Source organism: Pinus tabuliformis, chromosome 9 (assembly GCF_031772625.1).
Source record: "Pinus tabuliformis cultivar Carrire ecotype Pingquan chromosome 9, CPIR1, whole genome shotgun sequence".
Taxonomy (NCBI): Eukaryota; Viridiplantae; Streptophyta; class Pinopsida; order Pinales; family Pinaceae; genus Pinus; species Pinus tabuliformis.
This window is the reverse complement of record NC_142307.1, coordinates 533,479,281-533,504,303: the sequence shown is the minus strand read 5'-3', so window position 1 is coordinate 533,504,303 and position 25,023 is coordinate 533,479,281. Positions and strand designations below refer to the sequence as shown.

At 35.4% G+C, this 25,023-nt stretch overlaps 1 pseudogene; it reads left to right on the top strand.

Annotated features, from left to right (window-relative positions):
- Positions 1-6,636: 6,636 nt before the first annotated feature.
- Positions 6,637-25,023, top strand: part of LOC149149592 (uncharacterized) — a 52,028-nt pseudogene continuing 33,641 nt past the window's right edge.

Genomic DNA, 25,023 nt, shown 5'->3' with positions numbered 1-25,023 from the left:
TACCAGTGATTGAAATGCAATTTTTTTTATTATTATAAGAGTGACACTTTAAGGTATCCAGTGAAATTCGAGTTGTATTTGGTAAAAGTTAATACTCAGAAATCCATTATCTGGATACCAGTAATTGAAATGCAATTTTTTTATTACAAGAGTGACACTTTAAGGTATCCAGTGAGCTTCGAGTTGTATTTGGTAAAAGTTAACTTCATATTCGAGTTCTGGGTAGCATGTCAGTTATTTGTGGTTTTAGCTAATGTTACTAGAACTTCATGGAACCAAAGAGCAAGATTTTTTTTTTTTTGCAATGATAGCAGTTGACTTCTGAAACACTATGTCAAATTTGACCATGCCAGTTTTGCTAATGTTCTAATTCGCATGCATGTGACAATTATTTTTGTTGACACCATTGTGAATTAGAAATGTAGTTCTTCAGAATTTTAACTCTATACTTCTAATCACAATTTCAAACAATATAAAACAAATGTGAACAATCATTAAGTGAATGACAGATACAATGTGTGTGAAATCAGAGATAGATAAATACTCATTCGTTCAAATTAAAACCATTTGGAATAAACATTGGCCGACTGCTCATAAAGCAATTAAAATTAAAACAATCTCACATCGCCCCTATCAAGGTTAAGGTTTTTGATATGTTTCTCGGTTTTGATCTTCTCGAATAATAGAATCATACACAAGTTCGATTAATGTTTATATTTATATCTAGATATATGGAGAGAGTATCTTTCGATTTGAATTTTTCTTTTATAAATAGTTAAGTTATTTATGAAGTTATGCATTACTAAATTATAAATTTTATGATTTGAATTTTTCTTTTATAAATAGTTGTGTTATTTATCAAGTTATGCATTACTAAATTATAAATTTTATAATTTGAATTTTTCTTTTATAAATAGTTAAGTTATTTATGAAGTTAAGCATTACTAAATTATTAATTTTATGAATGACAAGAGTATTTCTTTAAATATAACGATTATATATTTTTATTAAGAATTTATATTTACATGGAGTTATCTTGATTACAAAATTTCAATATTTTGTATTTTAATTTGCATTATATATGAAATTAAAATAGCACCACTTATCATTCATACATAAATTAAAATACACTGTAAATAAATTTTAATTAATTTTTAGAAAAACAAAAATATTAATTAATAATATAATCTAGACTATAGATGTTATAATCCAATCATTTTAATCGAACTTAAATGGTGGTTTCCAACAGTTGTTAGTCTAGATTTTTAGTATTTTGTTAGAAGTATATCAAATTAGTGTTTTAGTTTGAGCTCTAGAAATTATATATTTATGTTATAGCACCATTCACCACTCTTGGTAGATTTGATGCTCTGGTTATGGCCTTCCTTTCCAAACTTGGTCCAAGTTCTAAAAAATAATGTTTTACTTCCCATACGCTACTTTGCCCATGTTAAAAGCGTGTACACATGGTTCAGTATATACCCAACCCACATATATGTATTAAAACACTTACAAATAAATAATCTCCTTAAATTCAGGTGGAGTTTACAAGTTTTACCTGTTACTCACCTACTATAGCCTGTGGCTCAACTGTTTCCTAACTGAAAAAACTAATTTGGAGAAGTATGAATAAACCTCCATGGGAAGGCCTAAGGGGAGAAGGGATCAAATATTGTTATTATAGTTGATTGATCCCTGATCAAGTATGAAGAAAACCCCGTGCCTCCTGCACTCCCAAGTTATAGGAAACCTTGTTTCCTCTTTTGAGATGTCTTTCATCCCTCTTATGACATCCCTGTGTGTATCGATGAAGGAATATTACTAAGGTCGGGACAGGACGAATCTGGAGGATGGTTCCGCTTGGAGTTGGAGGAAGACCCAGGTTGTAGTTTTCCACCTTTCATTTAGCTTACATCAATAAAGAAATGTTGTTTTGTTTCTAATATTTATCATGTTTATGTGTTGATCCATGTTGTGAATTTCTTATAAATCTTATATTAATGATCAATTGCTCATTTTCTTATATGATCTAACACATATATCATGAACATGTTTTCTGTTACTGCTGTTGTATATTTTTTTCTTGGATAAGTTATAGGCTCTAAAGGCATCAGAAGGAGCAGATCGTTTGGACCCTGCGAGATCGACCTCGAACGTAAGACCTCTAGGTAATACCACCTCTTCCCACTTCAGTGGTTTAAGAATTTATACTTTTTGTCTGCACATTTGTTTATGTCGTATGACCTTTGCTCTGTTGGTGTTTTCAACCCAAGACCCTAAGATGTTTCCACTCGTAACAATTTCTCATACCAGTTTTCCCGTTTTCATATCTTTTTTCCAATTTAAAAAACCTATCGGCCTCTTTTTGCACCTTTTTGGGCAATTGCTAGTTTATTTGAAGTAAATGTTTGTCGTCGTCTTAAAGAGTGCTGACAATTTGGTCCATAAAGGCCTTACGGTTGGAATTTTCGGCCTCAAATTTTTTTTTTGAGAATTTATTTTGAGGGTGACATTTGGGTTAGGAGGATTTTTCTTCATAGAGCATAGTGTTATAGGAGGATTTTTTTTCATAGAGCATAATGTTATGTGATTTTTAGTTATAGCATGATTGATTCTAGAGGTTCATTCTACAACCCAATGTGAAGGCAATGTGTAATAATGTTCATGCTCAATTTGGAGTTGACACATGTCCCTCTTAAAATAAAAATAAAATATTCTTTAAATAGAAGAGCAATGTCACCTATAATAAAAAATAAAAAAGAACATGTTATTCATGTTTAATTAGTTGTCTATATAATCTAATATAATTTCATGTAAAGTAATTAGAAGTAAACAAATACGCGTGAGTAAGATGTTTAAACCTTTATATTTTTCAAAAATATTTTAAACCTTTATTTAAATAAATTATTTGAATATCTATGTTATTTAACTTATGTGAATATCAACTTCATATATATCTATATATAGAAAAAATATTAAAAAGAAAATATTTTAATGTTGTATATAATAAAATATCCAATGTAGGTTATGAATAAAATATTTTAATATGAATTAATATTGATGCATACTTAAAAATATCTAGCATTCAATAATACAATTTAAACAATGAAAAATTACACATTATTTTTTTTGCACTCTAAAATAAGTTTGCAGAAGAAATTTGATCCTCTCGGCTCATGTTAGATCCGTGCTTACGATGGATCTATGTTGGTTTGTATTACAGAGTGATTGTGTATATATTTTATCTTTCTTAACTTTGAATTTATAGTTTTTTTCCAAAAGAAGCACATATTTTTAATCATTAAGCACTCAAATCATACATAGTGATAATAATGTTTCTTTTAAAACATTACTAATTGTTATAAGCTAAGATCTTCCAAAGAAATCACATAACCATTTTAGGGTCTATGCGTTTCGAACTTTTATCTAGGTTCATCATCAGGACAAGGATAAGGAGCAAGATCAACTGACCATTAATTTATACTAGAGATGCAATGGTAAATTTCCAATGTTCAAAAAGAAAAATAAATGCAAAGATTGGTTAAGGGATAAAAACAATTTAATTGTTACTTATTTTTGAATTTTATATTTAATTTGTTTAATTTTCAAACTTCAGAAATTATTATATACTCTAACAAATTTTTAATTTTTTTTTTTAGGATTCAAATATCATATTAATTCAAATTATATTAATTATAAATAATGATTTACTAAAAGAAATATCTATGTAATAAGAAGGGAATTTTTTATAATAACAATTAATAAAAACCAATTAAATTATATCTATCTAATAATATAATAATATTATTATTCATAAAATCAATAATAAACCAAAATTCAAAATAAAATCCAAAACAATTACAATAAAAGAAAACATAGAACCAGACACATACCAATCGAGAAAGGAGAAAGACCAAAGGAGGAGAGAGAAACCCAGGGGGGTTAAGAACAAAGAGAAGGTACCCATGAGTTGCTTAACTTCCATCCATCGTCCCTATTAAGAGTCTTACTTCTCTTTTCAATCTCGATGGCTTCTCTTAATTTTTGAAGATGGAAATGATCAACCCTCGCGAGGACCTTATAATCCTCTAAGAAAATACGGTGTTTTATTAATTTAGCATGTTCTGCTAGAGCAGAGGAGTGAGTCCTACAGTGCCTAAGATCCGTTGCGTGCTCTTGAATCCTTTGAGAAATGGAATGACCAGTCTCTCCAATAAAGGGGGTTCCATAAGAACATGTAATTAAATAAACACCTGACATGCTTTTGGGATCAATCGGGTCCTTGACAGATCTTAAAGAGCCACAAATGGTTTTGAAAGGTCTAAAGGTGGATCCAATCTTATGCTTCTTCAAGATCCTATCAATCTTGTCAGTCATCCCTTGGATAAAGGGAAGCTGGATACTAGAGGCCACCTCAACCTCTTTCTTAGAACTAGGTCCTTGACTAGCTTTTGAAAAGGATCGGAAACCCTCGAACTTATTATAACCATTCTTCTTGAAGACATTAAAGAGATGGGTTTTCTCAACCTCTAGATGTTCTTCATCAGAAATCGTTAAAGCTCTAGTTGCTAGAGTGTTGAGAACTCCTAGTTTTTGGGTTGGAAAGTGATGAGATTTAGCATGAAGATACTGTTCCATGTGGGTTTCCTTATGAAAAACTTGGTGGGAGAAAAAACCATTATCTTTCTTTGAGATAAGAACTTCAAGGAAGAGAAAGCTTCCATTAAACTCACATTCCATGGTAAATGTAATGGAATTAGATTGATTATTGAGATGCTTGAAAAAGGATACCAATTTTTCCTACCCATGGGGCCATATGTTGAAGGTATCATCAATGAATCTTTTCCAAAATTTTGGCTTAAATCTAGCCGAAGCTAAATCTCTTGGTTCAAAATCTTCCATAAAGAGGTTAGCAATCAGTGGAGAAAGGGGGGAACCCATTTCCACCCTGCACGTTTTCTCATAGAATTCACCTTCGAAACTAAAGAAGGTTGACGTAAGGAAAATTTCTATAAGCCTTGCAGTATCAGGATCCGTTATGTGATTGATAACATCAATAGCCTCGTTAATGGGGATGTTAGTGTAAAGAGAGATAATATAAAAACTAACCATAATATCTTCAGGCTCAATTTTTACATTTTTCAATTCATTCACAAAAGAGAAAGAATCCTTAACAAAAGAACTAGACTTACCTACCAATGGCTTAAGCTTCTGAGCTAAATACTTAGGAAGGAGATACGTTCGTCCACCTATGGTGTTGACAATAGGTCTAAGGGGGGTCCCTTTCTTATGAATCTTGGGAAGCCCATATATCCTCGAAGAGTGAGAGGGTTACTTTCTATAAGCTTGTGACTTAATGAGCTTACAAAAGTATTAGACTTAATTGCCAGGGAAACAACTTTTGAAACCATTTTAAAGGGGTTCTTATTTCGCTTTCTATAGCTCCTACTGTTGTATAGATGATATAACATCTTCTTCCTGTAATCATCTCTATCTAAAATCGCCACCCCTCCTCCTTTATCTGCTTTAAGGACAACAACATCAAGGTTGTTTAAAGATTTTAGGGCTTCAAATTCAGCCTTGCTAATATTTCTTTTAGGCGGCTTAGAATTCCTAAGAATCATGGAACAATATTTCCTAATAACATCCTCAGTGTGATTAGGCAACTCCTTGATGCCAGATTCAGTGGAGCAGATGATCTCCTCAACTGGAATCTTTCTAGAGGCTAGGGAAAAATTCAAAACTTTCTCAAGAAGATTATAGATCGGAGGATCAAAAGAGAACTTAGAAAGGTTAATAACCTAATTCTTAAAGAGCAAGCGAATGATTCATTATTATTATTATTATTATTAAACGAAGACTTATTATTATTTTTATTAAATGAAGAATTATTAGGATTATTACTGATACTAGAATTATCTAAAATGTTAGAGTTATTAGGATTAATGTTATCATAATTACTAGAATTAAAATAGTTAGATTTATTATAATTATTCAATTTTCCGTTAATAATTGTTTTTAATTACAAACTATTTTTTAAATATGATGAAGTGTAATAAATTAATTATTCTTTTCTATCAAATATAATTATAGTTAAATTTTTTTAGAGCTATCAAATATTTTTCATTTAAGCCAACCCAATTTTGAAATTCCAAATTGTACCTCCGAGGAATACTGGGTTTCTTGAATAAAAGACAAGAAGGGATAAAAAAAACATTACTCTACTCATTGTTAAGATGTTGCTCATATCCGATGAGAGTATTATTGTAATTTATGAGGAATTCTTTATGGTTTTTTTCTTTTTTCCACTTAAGGGCATTATCCACTCACAAAAAAGCCATTATTAGTCTTCACCTCTACTGGGGACTATAGCAATCACCTCATAGTTAATAGTCCATTGACTATGGATTAGTTTGCTAAGATTTATTACTTTAACCAAAGTTTCATGTGCATAATCAAAGTTGTAGCGATTTTTCCTTATTTTCAATTTTCATTAAATTATTAAAAAAAAATTATAATTTTTGAAAAATGTATTTCTCATTTTCTGATAGTCCTAGAGCACTTTGATGGGACCTAATAGCCCTGGCAGAGTGGATTTCTTTTCCTATTTTCCAATGCATGACAAATCATTTTAAAATGAAAAAAAGGGCTAATATTGTAAGTGGCCATTTTGTCAGTGAACGCTCTGACACTGACACTAACATTGTTACTCTTGACACTGCTATTGTTCTGCCCAAGGATGCTAGAACTAATGGGGTGTCAAGTTCCTTATGTAAGCATCGGAGGCCCGAGGAGGGGCGGGTGCTGAACAAATATCTGGCCTTGAACAAAATGGTTTTGCTTGAAATATTTACAACTTGATATCAAATGAGATTACAACACACAAGTAATAGTGGCGTGGGCCAAACTATGTATTAGATGGCTTGGTAGTTGTGCAAAACAATATGTGTATGAAGGTGGGGATGTGTGCAGAATAAAGTTTCTCTTGCACATACTCCTCTTCCATACAACTAATTTCGCACTAATGTGTTTTCTCATGGATCATGTTGTTCACAATAGAAAGAAATTTCCTTTTATGGCACAATGGATATCGGTGTGCACACCTTCATTGTAATGTTAACAAATGAGGTGGGGCAGTCGATGTTAGGTAAACTTGACTCGAGATAGAGTCAAAGTTGACCAGGTTAAACAGTGATGGTTTTGGGGCACATGGTATTGTGCACCCATGGTATTCTTCTCGTGGTATTATATGTAATGGAGCTTATAAAAAGATGGAAGGACTTCATTGTAAGGCAAGACCTGGAGGTGAGCGGTGAAGGTTCACTTGGTCGGATTGGTCAGAGTTTTGGCCAATGCTAATAAGATCTTATTAGGTTGGGTTTTTCCCCAGATTTGGGGTTTTCCCGGATAAACATTTGTGTTTATGTGTTTATGGTTGTTGCTGGTTATTTTTATATTTATTCCTCTCAGTAATTATTTATGTTATGCAGTAAATTTCTTAACAACTGGTATCAGAGCCAGATTTTGGCTTCAAAGGGATTCTTTGATGCCATGGGTTTATAGTGCTTGATAAGATCAATGCAGCTTCAAAGGGATTCTTTGATGCCAGGGGTTTATAGTGCTTGATAAGATCAATGCAACCTTTTTACATATCTGGGTCTGAAAATAATGGTGGAACAATCGTACGTGGAACCTCGAGGAGAATGTCCGTAACTGCCAGGGATCGCAGTGCATTTGCGATATTTACCGGTTTGGAACATGCTGACGAATTGTTCGGGATTCATGCGGCTTCGAAAATTGTTCGTTTTCTGCTACGTGAGGCCACCGGTGCTGGAATCTATGAGGTTCTCGTCGGGCTTGCAGTTGGAGCGGTTTGATAGAAGTTTTTGAGCAAATCAAATTAAGAGAGGATGGATCAGAATGGCAGCAGCAATAAACAAAAAAAAATATTTTAATGAAGTCAAAATTATTGCATGAAAATGGGCATACTGCTGTAAGACCTGGTAAGGCATGTGTACCCCTGAGAGGGGGGATGTCGGGTTAACAATACCCCGGGTAAAAACTTTGAGGGGGGTAAGGGCTAGAGTGAGCGGGATTGTCTCACTTAGCAGGTTTGGCTGGAGTTAGTCAAGGAACCCCAAGTCAAGTTTAAGGGGGGAATTGTTAGGTAAACTTGACTCGAGATAGAGTCAAAGTTGACCAGGTTAAACAGTGATGGTTTTGGGGCACATGGTATTGTGCACCCATGGTATTCTGCCCGTGGTATTATATGTAATGGAGCTTATAAAAAGCTGGAAGGACTTCATTGTAAGGCAAGACCTGGAGGTGAGCGGTGAAGGTTCACTTGGTTGGATTGGTCAGAGTTTTGGCCAATGCTAATAAGGTCTTATTAGGTTGGGTTTTTCCCCAGATTTGGGGTTTTCCCGGATAAACATTTGTGCTTATGTGTTTATGGTTGTTGCTGGTTATTTTTATATTTATTCCTCTCAGTAATTATTTATGTTATGCAGTAAATTTCTTAACAGTCGACGACTTAGGAAGAAGTACTCGTGATTTTGCTAACAATTTCTTATCTTAAGGTAAAATCCTCCTCCTCTCTCAAATGAGAGATTAAATCTAATCATTCATTTGCATGGGTTGATAATGATAACAACAATATTCAAAGCTCATTTTGGCTGTGGATACTATCACAAGGACCTTGTGCTTCCTTTGTAATCATTGCTAGGAAAAAATCACTAGTATTAATGTAGATGCAACACCTAGAGAAGAATAAGATGAGGAGGAGAAACCCTGTTGTTATTTTCTTGCGACAAAGGGGATTGCCTTTACTTTCTAAATAAACGGGCCAAGGATTTGATTAGGGACATCAATCTCTTTCACCTCTATTGCTCGATAGGAATGATCCATGCAAAATTTTGTATACCTTTTAACTTAAAGAATAAAAAAAATTACACCTGACATATGTTTTGGGCGCTTTGGTTTCTTAAATCTTATTACACACTATCTCTTTGTCTATATAAAACTCAGATACAAGTTCCTTTATTCATCAAACACACATTCTTATTAGTTAACATTTATAAATTCTTGTAAATTTTTGTTCAACCACTATAAATTCTTAATTTATTCACTAGACTTAAAGGCCACAAACATTTCGTTAATTCTCGGGAATATTAGAAATATTTTTGGCAAAAGCGACCACTGTTTCCAAAATTAAAGTTATTGTGAGGATTTTGATGATTTTAGTGAAGTGAATAATGTGGCAATACTATGTACACTGATCTATTTTGGTGTGCAGAGAAAGGCTATACGGGGAGTGTGGGAAAAAGGCTTTGTTGATCTAGATTAGATCATTATGTTGCTTTTCATCTATCTCGATGCTTTTAGAGTGGAAAAACTGGAGGAGTCAACTCACGGGACCGCTTTTACCAGTGGGACCTAGTTTAGCAAAATAGGGTCTGAAACCTTCCAGGATCATTTTGAGGCATCAACTGACATTTTTTTGGGGGTAAAACCTTGTTTCTTTTTTACAGCATTGGAGTTGCCAATATTCAAGGGGTCTCCCCGATATTTGGTCCCAACTAGACCTCACACGATATGGGATAGGAGCCCCATCCAGAATATGACCTGACTGTCATTTACTTAAATATTTTCTTTGGCTTTAGCTATCAACAAGAGAGAGAGTCGCATATGTGTCTTCGAAAAACAAGCAAAGTGTGCCTGGTGAATGTTCAGTTTCTAGCTTATCAAGGTTCTTCTACTGGTGGGGGGAAAGAAAGTGAGCCTATGGGAGAGAGGTAATAGTACCACCCTAATAAAGACACACACAAACAAGGATGTTTCGTCTAACATCGAACAAAATATTCCACATGAATACGGCGAATGTTATAACCATTACAACACATTTTCAATATAATAAGCACTAGAATAACTGAAATAGTTCAACTACCTTAGTAGTGGTGAAAGCAAAAATGAACCATGAGAAAACGTGTTGGTCATCAAGGCTTCAAAATATTAAGTAAAAGCCCCAAGATGTATGAATACAAAGAACATCACTTGCTCTAATAGTGGAGCGTTGGGGCCAATACTTGCTCCCAAAAAGTACTAACTTATCTCTCTTATGCCTTATGGGTGAAGCCAAGGCTAAAAGTTATTTACATGAGAAATGATGATCTATTTATAACTTAAGGAGTGACCTTTCATATCCTCATGACTCTTGACTTTATAACTTCTAGTGACCTTTAGACTTCTACAACCTTTGAAGTTCCAAATGACTTTTGGAATTACATATGAATTTTGGGCCTATGGGAGAGAGGTAATAGTACCACCCTAATAAAGACACACACAAACAAGGATGTTTCGTCTAACATCGAACATAATATTCCACATGAATACGGCTAATGTTATAACCATTACAACACATTTTCAATATAATAAGCACTAGAATAACTGAAATAGTTCAACTACCTTAGTAGTGGTGAAAGCAAAAATGAACCATGAGAAAACGTGTTGGTCATCAAGGCTTCAAAATATTAAGTAAAAGCCCCAAGATGTATGAATACAAAGAGCATCACTTGCTATAATAGTGGAGCGTTGGGGCCATTACTTGCTCCCAAAAAGTACTAACTTATCTCTTGTTAGAAAATTATATATTACGGAGCAATGGAACACATAAAATATTGCAGAAATATAAACACATAAAACGCACAAAACAAGAGAGACACAGATATACGTGGTTCACCCAGTTTGGGCTACGTCCACCCCGAATAGCCAGTCCTTCCTTTCTATTATCCAGCAAAATGAAGAGATACAACCTACAGAAAAACCGCTGTAATATCCTCTGTTTTCTCTCACAGTCTCACCTCTATGTTTCTCGCTCACCGAATACACATCTATATCTCACAACCTCAAATACAATGCCCTCATATAAAGAGAGGGGTTTCCTTATAGGGCAAAAAACCCTAAACTAAACATAAGTTCTACCATCAGATCATCCGCCTAATGAACGGCCCAGATTGACTAGAAATTACTATACTTTTACAAGGCAATTTTACAGCTGTTTTTAGCTTCGGGGGCGCTGCCCCCGAAACCCCCCGCCAGGGGGGGGCTCCCAAAAGTCGCTGCCTCCCCCCCCTAGACCCCCCACGGCAGCGATTATTTTACGGGCGGCGTTGCCGCCCCATTTTGAACTGGGGTCCAAAATGCCGGTACTATAGAAGATAATCAGGCTCCACACCCAACATCTCTCTTATGCCTTATGGGTGAAGCCAAGGCTAAAAGTTATTTACATGAGAAATGATGATCTATTTATAACTTAAGGAGTGACCTTTCATATCCTCATGACTCTTGACTTTATAACTTCTAGTGACCTTTGGACTTCTACAACCTTTGAAGTTCCAAATGACTTTTGGAATTACATATGAATTTTGGTATTACATGTCCTTTGGACTTTTGTGACTCTTGAGTTTACATATGACTCTTGGAATTCTACTTGCTTGTATTTTACAATAATTACAATAATATATTTTTTCTTCCATGTCATCATATGATGAAACTTGACATGTCACTATCTGGGATGACTAGGACTGATAGTGACTGATGATATGTACTTTCTTTAGTGGTGACATGGCTACCACTGTGTTTTTTCCTTCTCATAATCTACTCATGGTGCTTCGACCCTTCGAAGGGTCTTCAATATTGGAGTCTTGATGGTACTTTGATCATCAAGTTTCAGGTGTGTTCTTGGTTCTTCTTGTGCTTCCTTTTTTTATCCTCTTTGCTCGATCTTATTTGTGTGTACTTGCCATGAGGTCCCTGTAATACCTGTTTCTATAATCACTCATGATGAAAAACCATCAGTGTGAAAATCTCCTACTCTACCATGTTTTATGTAGATTTTACTCTTCATGCCTTTTGGGTGCACCTAAAACAGTCAACAGAGCTATATGGTGCAAAGGATGCACTTCGAGAGTCTAGAGTGTTGAGAAGGAGGAGATTAGAGGCTTCGAGATGCGCTCATGCACCCTAAAAAGCAAGGTAGCCAGGGAAGGGCGCATGTCGCAAGTCCAAAGAATGAAGGGAAAAGCTTCGGGCTTCCCAAGTGTGCTATGCACTCAAGGGAGAGAGGGAAGGCACAAGGTACACTCCTGAAGGCTGAAGGATGAAGCTTTGTGCCTTCGGGGTGTGCTCATCTGCTCAAGAGGGCTCAAGGAGGACACAAGGTGCACTCCTGAAGGCTGAAGGCTTGGACTTCGTGCCTTCAGGATGTGGCAATGCGCTCAAACAGTTCAGGAGGGCATATGGTGCATAGGGGAAGGTTGAAGGGATGATATTTGGGTATCATAATGTGCCAGTATACTCAAGGAGGGCACACTTCTTCGAGTCAAATGAGTGCGCTCTAAAAATGAGTGCACCAGTGCACTCAAGGACCTAGAGCAACATTTTCTTTTTTATATCTTCTTTTAAGCTCCAAATCACAATTTTCATATGCAGGTATCAACTCTTCATTGAATCTAATCTGACTGTTTACTTGAGTAGGTGACTCATAAAAAGATTAGAGAATTCCAAAATTTGATGACTTATCCAAATCATTGTTTTGATTCTTTAAAGCTTCTGAGGACTGTAGAATTTGATCAACATTCTCAAGGACAAAAGTATGAATTTGAACATTAAAATTTTGATCTATAATCAAAGGAGAAATTGTATTGTGTTAAAGATTGTCTTGAGTGTTATGGCAGCTAGCCTCTAACATTTCTTCTTGATGTTGAAAAGGATTATCATGAAGGGCCTCTAAAATTTCCTCATCGATGAACTTGTTATCTCCATACAAGTTTTCTAAATTTTCAATGAAACTCTCAAAATGTCCACATCAATTTTGAACCAACAATAAATATGGATAAGATTCTTTTTTATTTTCAGAGAAATTTGTATGAAAATCCTTTAAACAATATAAACTAGCAATTGGAACTTTTTCATACCATGATTGTGCATTTCCCTCCAAGGATACCATGAACATCTTCATGAGAAAATATTCATGAAAATCAACCCTTAGCTTACACACATGCATGTGAAATTTGACCAAGTGAAGTGCAACATAATCTCTTACCTGATATTTGAATCTCAATAAATAAGTTTTCCAATCTATGCAAGACATTCGTTTTGGAAAACTAGGAATGTGAGCATGATTCATGGGCGCATACCTCACATTTGAGTTCATTTTTGGCCAATAGAGTTGCCAGTAAAACTCTAGTTTCTGGATCTTGCCACCAATGGAGTCTTTGGATCAGGTTGGAACTTGATTGGAGTTTCCAGGTGATTGGTACAACCTTCATGTGTCTGATTGTTGTCCACCATCAAAAATCAAACCTGAAACTTTGATGATCTTTCCTGGGGAAGATGGAACCTTTTGTTACCCGACAATGATGCCATAATGTTAGCACTCCATAATTTCCTTATGCCGAGGAGAGAAATTCAGAGGTAACAACAAAACCACTTTTAGGCTAGAGTTTAGCCCTTCTATCCTTGGAGAGGCCTCTCTCACTTAGTTTGTTCAACTAATATGATTTTAGGCTAGGTATAGTGCTAAATAAGGTATGATTTTCAAAGGTTGCTGGTAAGAAAGAAGACAAATGCACTGGGCATGGATTCATGTCAAATTGATTATTTGTCGAGTGATAAAATGAAGAGAGAAATTTTTTTACACAAGGGCAAGGTAGACAGTCCTACTGATGGAATTAATTCTTTGTAGGAGGGTGAGTGTGAGAAAAATGGAAACAACTCAAAGAGAATTAAACTGTAGATAAATTATGAATGTTGTTTTAAGAATAAAACATAGATCACTTGGTAAAACTTGTAGATTTTAACCCCATACATAAATTACCTGCATACGAATTCTAACACACAGAAAATAAACAATGCAAGAGCATAACACATAGAACACATATACACTGAGATTTTCCCCTGGATCCCAAAACCGGGACTACCATCTTGATTTTTCATTATCTTCCTTTCAATGTTACAATACATATTTATACATGCTGAATCATCCAATACCATGGACCAAAAACCATTGCGTCCAAAACCATGTGTGAAAATATTGCAAAAAACCATAAGTAGGTCCGCCCAACCTAATATATGGTCCAAAAAACAATTTTTTCCGAGGCGCTTCCCTGGACCCCATAGAGGGTGGTTACATGCACCCCTCAAACCCCCTGTGACCCCCTCGCTACGCAATCGGCACAATGAAGGGGGGGGCTCCGCCCCCCCTCTAACCCCCTGGTTAACTACGTGGACTAATCGTGGAAAGAATATAACACAACCCAACATTCTCCCGAGTATGGAGTATCTACTCCATGGATGGCACTGGATAGTTTTCTTTATGAGAAGCCTAGTTAATATTTTAGAAAACAATACACAGACGTATTTAAGTAGAATTCTTTCTTACTGGGACCAAGTTGGACACCCACGTGGAATGTCTGATTTTAAAGATGATCCGAGCATCCAACAACTTTCTCAATCTTTTCTGAATAATGGGCTCGAGTGTTGGGTGGATTTTTCATAGCCTCTGCTGGAACGATTTCACCCCTTATTTGATAGGAATCATGTGTTGTATGATGTGGGTATCATAAGTCTTTAAATCATCATATATCCAAGAAAACACATCTTGATACTACTTAAATAAATGAATAAATTCTTGTCGCTCTTGTGGAGAAAAGAAGGTACCAATATTGACATACTTTGGATCTTGTGGGGTTCCTAGATATACTTGTTCAGATGCAAGCTTTGAACTCTGAGTCTTTTTATTTGTTGGCCCTATAAACCGGTTCTGAAACTCATATAATTTCTCTAAGGACACTATGCCTTTTGGCATGGTGTTTCCTTTTGGTGCTTGAGATGCTTCTTGTAGATCCTGCTTGTGTTCATCCTCCTTTATGGCGACGTATTTAAATACATCAAAATTTTCCATAAAGTGTAGTATCTTTCGATCGTCATTATATACACGTAAATTAGTGGCATTGTTAGGAAAAGATGGTTTATATAAAATTTCAATAGAAAAACCATTTTTCAATGGCGACATCCTAGTAGTAGCATTTGATAATGTATATGCTGTTGCGTTTCTAACTCTTGTAATAGAAACAATATTGAAATATTTAAAATGATTTTTCAAACACCATCCCTCCTGTTCATAGTTTTTGAGATGAGATGAAACGCAATGTATAGTATCTCGTACCTAACGAGTGACTACCTCTGAGTCATCGATTACCTTTAGAAACTCTACCTTCGGGACTATAACTTTCTTCAATCCAAGTATGAGTGCTTCATATTTTGCAGTGTTATTAGTGAACTCGAACTATAGATGGCATGAAGGTACATGTCTCTTATTTTACAGGTCTGTAAGGACACAACCTACTGTGGAACCATCAAAGTGAAGAGTCCAAAATTTACAAGATACGAAGCTATTTCATGTACAATTACTACCATTATGGCTAGTAATACTATGTACATCTATATTACATAAATAATTTTCACTAGTTAGAGAGAAAGGAAGGTGCTCCAGCTGTGTATCTGGTGGAATCAGTGATGGTTGTGCAAGATAGCACCCAAGGTCAGTTTCCAAAAAGAAATTACCAAAAAATAGTTCAGCGAAAGCGATCAACTCATTTTTACCTTCCAAGGATGTAACCGTGTATTTCATGTAAGTTTCTGTTTCCACTCGGATTTGATTGTTCTTTCCCCTATATGGAAGCCACATGTGGCCAGTCGGTTTGAAAATAAACTTGTAATTTTTTTGACTAATCTTGACTAAGGAGTGAACCATATGCTTCTGGTATGTCTCGAATATGGTATTTATACATTGGTGAACTCGATTGTCTTTAGATAATCTAATAAGAACATTTCTAAGTTCACCAATAGCCTCGACCAAAGATCTTTCCAACTAAATAATTTGTGCCTTCATTTTTTCCCATTTGGCATTTATTTTCTTTGCAACAGATAATGGAATTACATTTATGGATGCACCAGAATCAACTAAACAATTGTGAACATTGTAATTGAAAATTTTAAGTCAATAGAAATGGAGGGCAAAGAGTATTATCTTCTAATGTTGCAGCGTTAACAAAATAATCAATGGGAACAAAAGAATTACCAGATATCCTTTGGGAAGAAGCATTATTGCCTGATGAGGCCTAATCAAGGGCTCGTACAAGAAGTTCCAGCTGGCCTGCTATTCTTGTGAGGTCAAAGATTAAAATATTTGCATTTTCTTTCTTCATATCCTCGACTATGTTGTAGTCAAGTGTAGCGAGGATTGCTGAAGTGTCTGGAGGAGTGACTTTACCTGGTACTTTTGGTGTGATGGTCTTGCTTTTAGTGTTGGCAGAAGTCTTGTTTGTTGTGTTAGTATCTCCAGACTTGCTCGAAGCTTGGCTGATGGGAAGAGTGAGTTTTATTAATTGATGTTCTTTCATCTTTTGCCTCGTCATGTCTTGTTTAGGAACGGGCCCTTGATGTCTCAATTTATATTGGTTTTTTCGATTTTGAGTTGGGGCCTCATTTGGTGGTGGTTCTTTAGTGTTTTTCTTCTTATCATTGAACACACAAACGAAACTATTAATTGTGTGTTCGAAACTTGCAGTCCCTTCAGCCGCCTTAGATTCTTACTTTTCTTTTGTTTGTTCAATCTTCTCATCTGCAAGCACTGAGTCAATCATATGTGAAGCTAAAGCATTCATGTTGTGATTCCACTGTGGGCATGTATTTTTTGAATGATATTCTTGGTGAAAAGAACAATATTGGTCCATGCCCATACTCTCGACATTCAACACGACATTCGAGCTCAGTATAGACTTAGTCTGCTTACTATTTTTATTGTTGTTGTTATTTAACTTCCTCAAGAAGTTAGACTTCAAGGGCTTACTGCTGAAAGTGGTCCAACTTGTGCTCGGTTGTAGTTCTGCCAACTCGTTGGACATAGTCTTGATCGTTAGGGTTAAGCTTTCCAGATCAGTAGCTTCTTTGTCTTTGGCCTTATTTGAAGAGGCCCCTTTTGTCTATATCCTTGGAGTATTTGGATGAATCATCATCAACATGACCCCGATTGAACGCAAGTTATTCTCAACAACAATGGCTTCATCAAAATTTTGCGCCAAAGTTTATTTCACTTCCCTCTTCACAAACTATGATATGCTTGTTGGCAAGGCAAAAGTATAGTAATCAATTATAATGGAGGCATGAGGTGATGTCTCCGGAGGAAATTGGTTCAATATTCAATTGAATCTATGATTAAAGTCCTTCACCTTTTATTTCCCCCCATCTTCACATTCCCCAACTCTTTTAATAACATGGTTGTTGTTTTGCCATCGACGAACTTTTCTAGAAACAAATTCTTAAACCCCCTTCAATTCTGAATTGAATTTGCAGGAAGACTATGATACCAAGCAATCACTCTACCATATGAGGTACAAGGAAAGACTCTACATGCAACATTATCGTAAGGTACCTCTAGCATATGCAAGTGTAGGTAGAAATTATCCAAATGGTCTTTTTCTTTGATCGCCTTGTCAGGATCATATTTTGTTAATATATTTTCTGGGTGTCTTGGCATCTTATGTAAAATACCCAAAGGGAAAGTGGACTCTAAGTCATCCAATCCAGACATTGGTATGCAATGTCTTTATCTGTTCCTCCTCCTCTTTTTTAGAATCCGAGGGATCTTATTCCTCTTATTTGTGTCCTCATAACATGTGGAAAGTATCGTCTGAAAGCACAATGTTGTCCCCATCACCCACGTTAAAAGATGGAGGTTGCTCTCATTTTTATATATTTTTTACAAATTTCGCCAACTCTTTGAGAGTAGCGAAAATAAAATATTCTACTGTATAAACCACTATCCCAGTAGGAGTGGTTGCTTTATTCTTCGGAAATAAGGAATATTATTTGCTGCAAGAATTAATTCGATAACCTTTGTGAACTTATTAGTTATGGGTCGAATTGCCCAGATATGCTCGTAAGAAATCTCGCAACTTTGTTATGGGTTGGGTTGAGAATATCTGCTTGCTTCAAGAATATGAGTCAGAGAAGTGCTGGGAATTTTGTTGCCATGTCCAGAGGAAGTATGATGTAGGTGGGTGGAGTTATCAACTATAAAAATATAGATGCCCTCCTTCTAGCTCCAGCATTGTTGATAGTGCTGGACCTATAAACATTCAAGGGGTCTCCCTGGCATGTGGTCCCAGCTAGACCTCATTGGATTTAGTTCTCAGTAAGAGAGAGAGTCACATATGTACCTTTGGAAAGCAAACAAGTGTGCCTGGAGAAATTTTAGTTGCTAGTGCATCAAGGTTCTTCTACCATAGAGGGGAAAGAAAGTGAGCCTCTAGGAGAGAGGTAATAGTACCACCCAAATAAAGACACATAAAAACAAGGATTCCTCGTCTAACATCCAAAAAAATTAGTCCACACGAACACAAAAAATGTTATAACCATTACAACACATTCTCAATAGAATACACACTAAAATAACTGAAATAGTTCACAAACCTTAGTACTGGTGAAAGAAAAAATGAACCATGAACATTTATAGAATAGTCTTAGAAACATCCATAATCCATGTGTGAAAATGTGCTGGCCATCAAGGCTTCAAATATTAAGGGAAAGTTCCAAGATGCAGGAATACAACAAACATCACTTGCTCCAATAGTGGAGCATTGGGACAACTACTTCCTCCCCAAAAGTACTAACTTATCTCTCTTATGCTTTGTGGGAGAAGCCAAGGCTAAAAGTCCTTTATATGAGAAATTATGATCTATTTATAACCTGAGGAGTGACCTTTCATATCCTCATGGCTCTTGACTTTCTAACTTCTAGTGGCCTTTGGACCTCTACAACCTTTGAAGTTCTAAATGACTTTTGGAATTACGTATGAGTTGTGGTATTAAATGTCCTTTGGACTTTGGTGACTCTTGAATTTACATGACTCTTGGACTTCTACTTGCTTGTATTTACAATACTTATAAAAATATATTTTGTATTCCATGTCATCATATGATGAAGCTTGACACATCACCATCTGACATGACTGGGACTAATAGTGACTAATTATATGGACTTGCTTTACCGATGACATTGTTGTTGCTATGTTTTTTCTTTATCATATTATGCTCACAATGCTTCCACCCTCCGAAGGGTCTTCAATCTTGGAGTATTCATGGTACCTTGATCATCAAGTTTCAAGTGTATTCTTGGTTCTTCTAGTGCTTCATTTGTTTATCCTCTTTATCCTATCTTCTTTTTGTGTGCTTTCCGTGAGGTCCCTATAATACCTGTTTCTACAATCACTCATGATGACCAACCACCAGCCTAAAAATATCCTACTCTACCATGTTTTATGCAGATTTTACTCTTCATGCCTTTTGGGCATGCCTAAAAAAGTCAATGGAGCTACACAACATAAGGGTGCACTTTGAAATACTGAAGGGTTGAGAAGGAGGAGCTTTGAGGCTTCAGGATGTGCTCATGCAACCTAAAAAGCAAGGTAGGCAGGGCAGGGCACATGCCACAAGTTTGAAGGAGGAAGGGAAAATATTCGAGCTTCCCAAGTGCGTTATGCTTTCAAGTGAGAGAGGAAGGGCACATGGGCACACTCATGAAGGCTAAAGGCTAAAGCTTCATGCCTTTGAGGTGAGCTCATGTGCTCAAGAGGGCACAAGGAGGGTGCAGGGCACAATTCTGAAGACTGAAGGCTTGGGATTTGTGCCTTCAGGATGCGACAATGTGCTCAATAAGTTCAGGAGGGCATATGGCGCATAGGGGAAGGTTGAAGGGATAATATTTGGGTCTTCAGGATGTACCAGTGCACTCAAGGAGGGTGCACTTCTTCGACTCAAAGGAGTTCACTCTAGAAAGACCTAGTCATTCTTAGAGGGCGTAGTTTGGGACAAGGAAGGGGATTCATGCTTTGAGAGTGCACCCAGCTCTGAGGGAGGGCACAAGGCACGCTTCTGAGAAATTAAGGATCTCCCATCAAGGCTTTGGAGTGCGCTCATGTGCTCTTGGCATTAATAGGCTCTCTTTTCAACTGAAACTTTTCGAAGTGTGGACGATTGGTCAAGGAATGGGAAAGATGAGTTTTGGACATAAAAATAAGTGAAACACATACTAAATCATCAATAAATATTAGACAAATGCTACCAACAATGAATATACATCAAAACACCACTTTATGCAAATTTCCTAAGTACAAATAGTGAAGTGTGTGCGACTGCGACCCAAAAGTGTCATTTTATGACAAGAAAGGTGTTGTGGCCATGAAATTCATATGTGGATATTTAAATCAATGCGAAAACACTTAAGAACACTCAAAACACATGAATCGACACAAAACGACACTTGAAAACCAAGGTGACAGTCGATATGACAATAAAGTAGGCTCCAAAATTCAAATGTAGTGAAATTTTGGAGGGTGTTGTAGTAGAAAAATACTAATTTAATATGTAATCTTTTTTTCCTATTCTACACATAGATACCTTTCTAATGGTGCAAGAATTGTGTCAATCAGAGTTAGTATGCAAAAGTTATGCCACTTAGAAGTTGACATTCCTATTTTCACCACCATAATTCGTAAGGATACAATGTTAGCCCCCAATATTCATGGAAAAGGGGCTATCAATGTTATTATGATGTAGAAAACTCTATAAGAGTATATATTGTAACTCTAGTTAAGATTTTAGTTAGTCAATCCTAACCACTAGTAGGTTATTTGGTTGTGTTATAACCGGGCCACAGAGAGGAAAATGGGTTTCATTCTTTCGAGTGCATTTGTTCCATAACTGAAAAAAATAACCAAGAGTTATAGGAGGTAGAGTACATAGAGAGGATTTGTCTGAACCTGTAGCCATATTTCCATACAAAGAAAGAAAGTGAAGCAGTGTTACCTTCCAATTGGGATTTTCTCTCGAAAGGGTTTCCTTGAGCATATCTTGTGTCAAATGTATGTGCAAGTTTTTATTTTTCCATTCTCTATTTTTTTCATAATTTTAATTCGCATGCATGCACTATTGATGCGGGAGCATCTAACCCCCCTTAATAAAAATGCAAATTTTAAAGCGGAGAAGGAGGAGACGTGGACCATTGGAGTAAACCGGGGAAAATTTCTTTAAAATAGAGCTTATTTGATGGAATTAATAGAGTCTCTAGAAGACTTGTCATTTGTAATTATCTTCCATGTATGCATTGTTGAGTGATTTGTGAGAGGAAATCAAGGAGAGGATTGATCGGATCCTTTTAGTGATCCGATCCAATATTTTTGTAACGATGAACCTGCGTGTTCTATATATATATCATGAGACAGACAGGGAGAGGAATACAGAGTGATAGATAGAAATTTGTGAGAACAGAGTGATCAAAATGTAATCGAAGGAGAACTGTTCCTAAGGCTGAAATGCCTTAGGCTGTAATAGAAGCCTGTAGATGTATAATATAAAAGTGTGTTTCAGTGTTGATATTGTACACCTGTGTGTGTATTTCATAAATGAGTTAAATCCTGTGTTGCGATATTGTTGATCGACCATCGATCACTGTAGGATCAATGGCGATCTAAAGATATAGAATTAATTGTTGTGTTGCGTGCTTAAACGAATGTGGCAGATTCGTGTTTTAACGCAGAGATCCATCAAAGGCAAACGAGACCAAGCCAAAGAGGAATGGATGGGTCAATACACAGGATCCGTTGGATCGATATGATCAATGGATAGGATCATATCGCTGAGGACAGAGTCGCATCAATATCGCATCGGCAAATATGGTTTACAAAGGGACGAGCCTCAGGCTTCAAGAAATGCCGATGAGCGATCACTGATATATCGCATCGGAGAAAACCCATTGGAACGATATCAGAACTGGCCGAAGAGATGATGCGATAGCGGTTTTGTGATTGAATGAGGACCGTCAGATTTGAGCCAGGATCGACGGTCCTGATTTGATCGGTGATCGGATTTCGAGGAATGCGATGTGCCGATGGCTGATAATGAATGATCGGAGTAGTGGAAAAGCTTTGGACCTGTATGGATCCGATGGAGTTCTGAACATGGGTGTATAATTTTGAAGTCTGGCCTTAAGTGTTTAGGGTCGGGTTTTCCGTGTATTTCCTGTGCATCCATGTATTCCGATATGTTGTATGGTCCTGGGTTTTGAGGTTGAGTGCAATTTTTAACGCTTCCGATAAAGAGTGGGTTCATAATCCACAAGGCTCAGGATCGAAATTTGTAAATGAAAGGGGTTTTTTTACTTACCCCAAAATCTCCTTTCATCAAGGGGAAAACCACCTTTCATCAACTATTAACAATAAATATATAGATCCAAAAATTTAATAAATCTGTAATAGTGTAGAATTTCAGATTTTAAATATAATTTTATCAGATATGCTGTGACGAATTGTTCGATGGAATATCCATGGCAGTTTATGAATCATATTTGTATAAGAGAAGGTTTCTTTGGGTATTTTGTGGAGATTTATAGTAGATTTAGACCGGTTGGGCGTAAAGTCAGAAAACCCTAATTATGGCCGACAAATTTGTGAATAACCTTCATGATCCTGCTGATGAGTCCCATCAATAGGTATATTTTGAAGATCATCATGCCATCCTCTAGCCTTAAAACTATCATTATCTCACATTAATACACAATTTTTGTTATATTATGCTTAGTAAGAGGAGTAAAAGGGGTTTGTCATTGCATGCGGCCTAATGTGGTTTAATTGTAGGAAAAATAAACATTTTTAGGTGATTACTGTGTAGGGGCTTTATGGAGTCAACCATGAGAGAATCTAGGGGATTTTCCCACCTCCTTAACTCCCTAACTCGGCTTGGGATCACAACATCCTCTCTCACTAGTTTGAATTCATTGGAAGCCGAGTAAATCCTAGTCCAAGTGAAGCTCAAGAGGGACAAGATCCACCATTTCCGAGATCAAGGAGGGAATCACTCCTATTTTCAAGGGAGCTACTATCAGCTACCATTTTTTATAAATAAAAAATAAGAAAATCTCATTAGGATTTGAAGTTTTTATTCAGCTAGGTGTAGCTATTGAGCTTGAAGCTTGACATTATCATTTTGAAATTTTATGTGATGTATGAGACCTTTACTTTATGATAATGTGAAGTTGGATACTAAGTTGCATCTAAGTTAGTTTCAGAGGTCTGAGACCCTTGGGTTTGGGCCCAACCCAAAGATTTTGGTCCCTCTTTTGTACTTGTGTTTTATTCTTGATTCCAAGGAGTTCATAGTTTCTTTCATTTCAGTAGTATCAACAGGTATGACATTTTAGTTGTATCTTTTAGGCAAACAAATGATGTTGGCGTTTTTTTCTCTTCTATTTTAGACCTTCTCAATGGTTCTTGATGCAACAAAATGATAACAAAGGCTCACTCTTGGCATAGTTTTCTGATACTAGTTTTGTTAACTCTTTTGGTTTCGGAGCACATAAATTTATTGCTTATCTTTGTATTAGCTCTATAAGAACAATAGCAAATGTTGATCAATTTTGATCCTTCTTTTTGGAAGCCTGGATGCTCTTTTAGGAATATTTGGTTGGAGACTTATACTTCTAGATTAGTCTTTTTGGACAATCATGATATCAATGTAAAATCTTTTTATTAATAATTTTTTTTACTAGCTTACAAAAAAAATCTTCTCAAAGTGATACCACCTATTTTTTTTTTCATATTCTTCATCTAATAATGCCATGATCATGCCATGCTTAAGTAAATTCCACCTTTTTTCCACATCATCTTGTAAAATATTATGGAACAATTTCCCACTTATATATTTATTACATTTGAAAAAACATATTAAATGAACTCGATTTATGTCGAAATGTTTAACAAAAGTTTTACTCATGGAATGAAAAATATTTCCATGGTATAATAACTCCCCTTAGAGGCCAAACTTAAAGATGACATGTTGTTTTTCTTTTTTCCCTTTCCCGTTTGAATATAAATAATTAAGCAAAATACATAAATAACATTTTTGTTACTTATCTCTAAACATTAGTAAAATTTAAAATATTTATATAGAAGTAAAGTAATTAAAGTCAAATTGGTTTGACTGTATACGAAAAAATATAGTGTGCTTAGCCATGATTAATAACTGCAAATGTTATTCACTTAGTATTTTGTATTGTAAATCAAATCATAACTTCACTTATATGTAAATTTATATCAAACAATGACATAGAAATCAAATCTAAAGAGATTAATTAAACTTTCATTAATTTCTCATTAAATTCCTTTATACTTATCATGGTTACTCTTCTGGTTAATCTTTTTTGTTAAAAATGTAATATGTGTTCTATTAAAATCTGGATTTGAGATATTATTAATGTAAATCCATCTTAACTCCAAATTTATTAAACATTATGAATGGTCCAAAAAATAATTAAGATGAGAGTTTTTTTAGTGCGATTTCTTAGACTTTCTCGTGCCAGAATCTGGTGGAAAAAATTTAGGTGAAATTTTGATTTGTGTTATTTAAATTAGTTTTTTGACTATATATATGGATTCAACACCCTGGAAAACCCTTAGGGCACTTTGATTCCATAGGATTACCCATCAAACTTGTGATTTCAATAAATTCTTGTCAGATTTTAGAGAAATTTGACCAGAAAAACCTACCATAAAAATTCCAAAAAATCACACTAAAAACAACTCCATTAAAATGTAAATCTCTTAATGCTTAAAAAATCCCAAGTTAAAATAAATTTATATATTGCATGTGTATAGCATATAATTATATATATCCATTCTCTACATTTAAAATTCAAAGATAATTATCATTAAATTAAATTAACATGAAATTGAATTTTATGACTATTATGAAAATATGAATGTAAGTCAACTCTGTTTAGTGCCATTTGTGCATATTTTTTACCAACTCAAAATAAATTACATTGTAGTTATATATATAAAAAAGAACACATATTATATGCTCACTCATATATATATACATAAATAAAATTAATTTAAATTTAAATTTT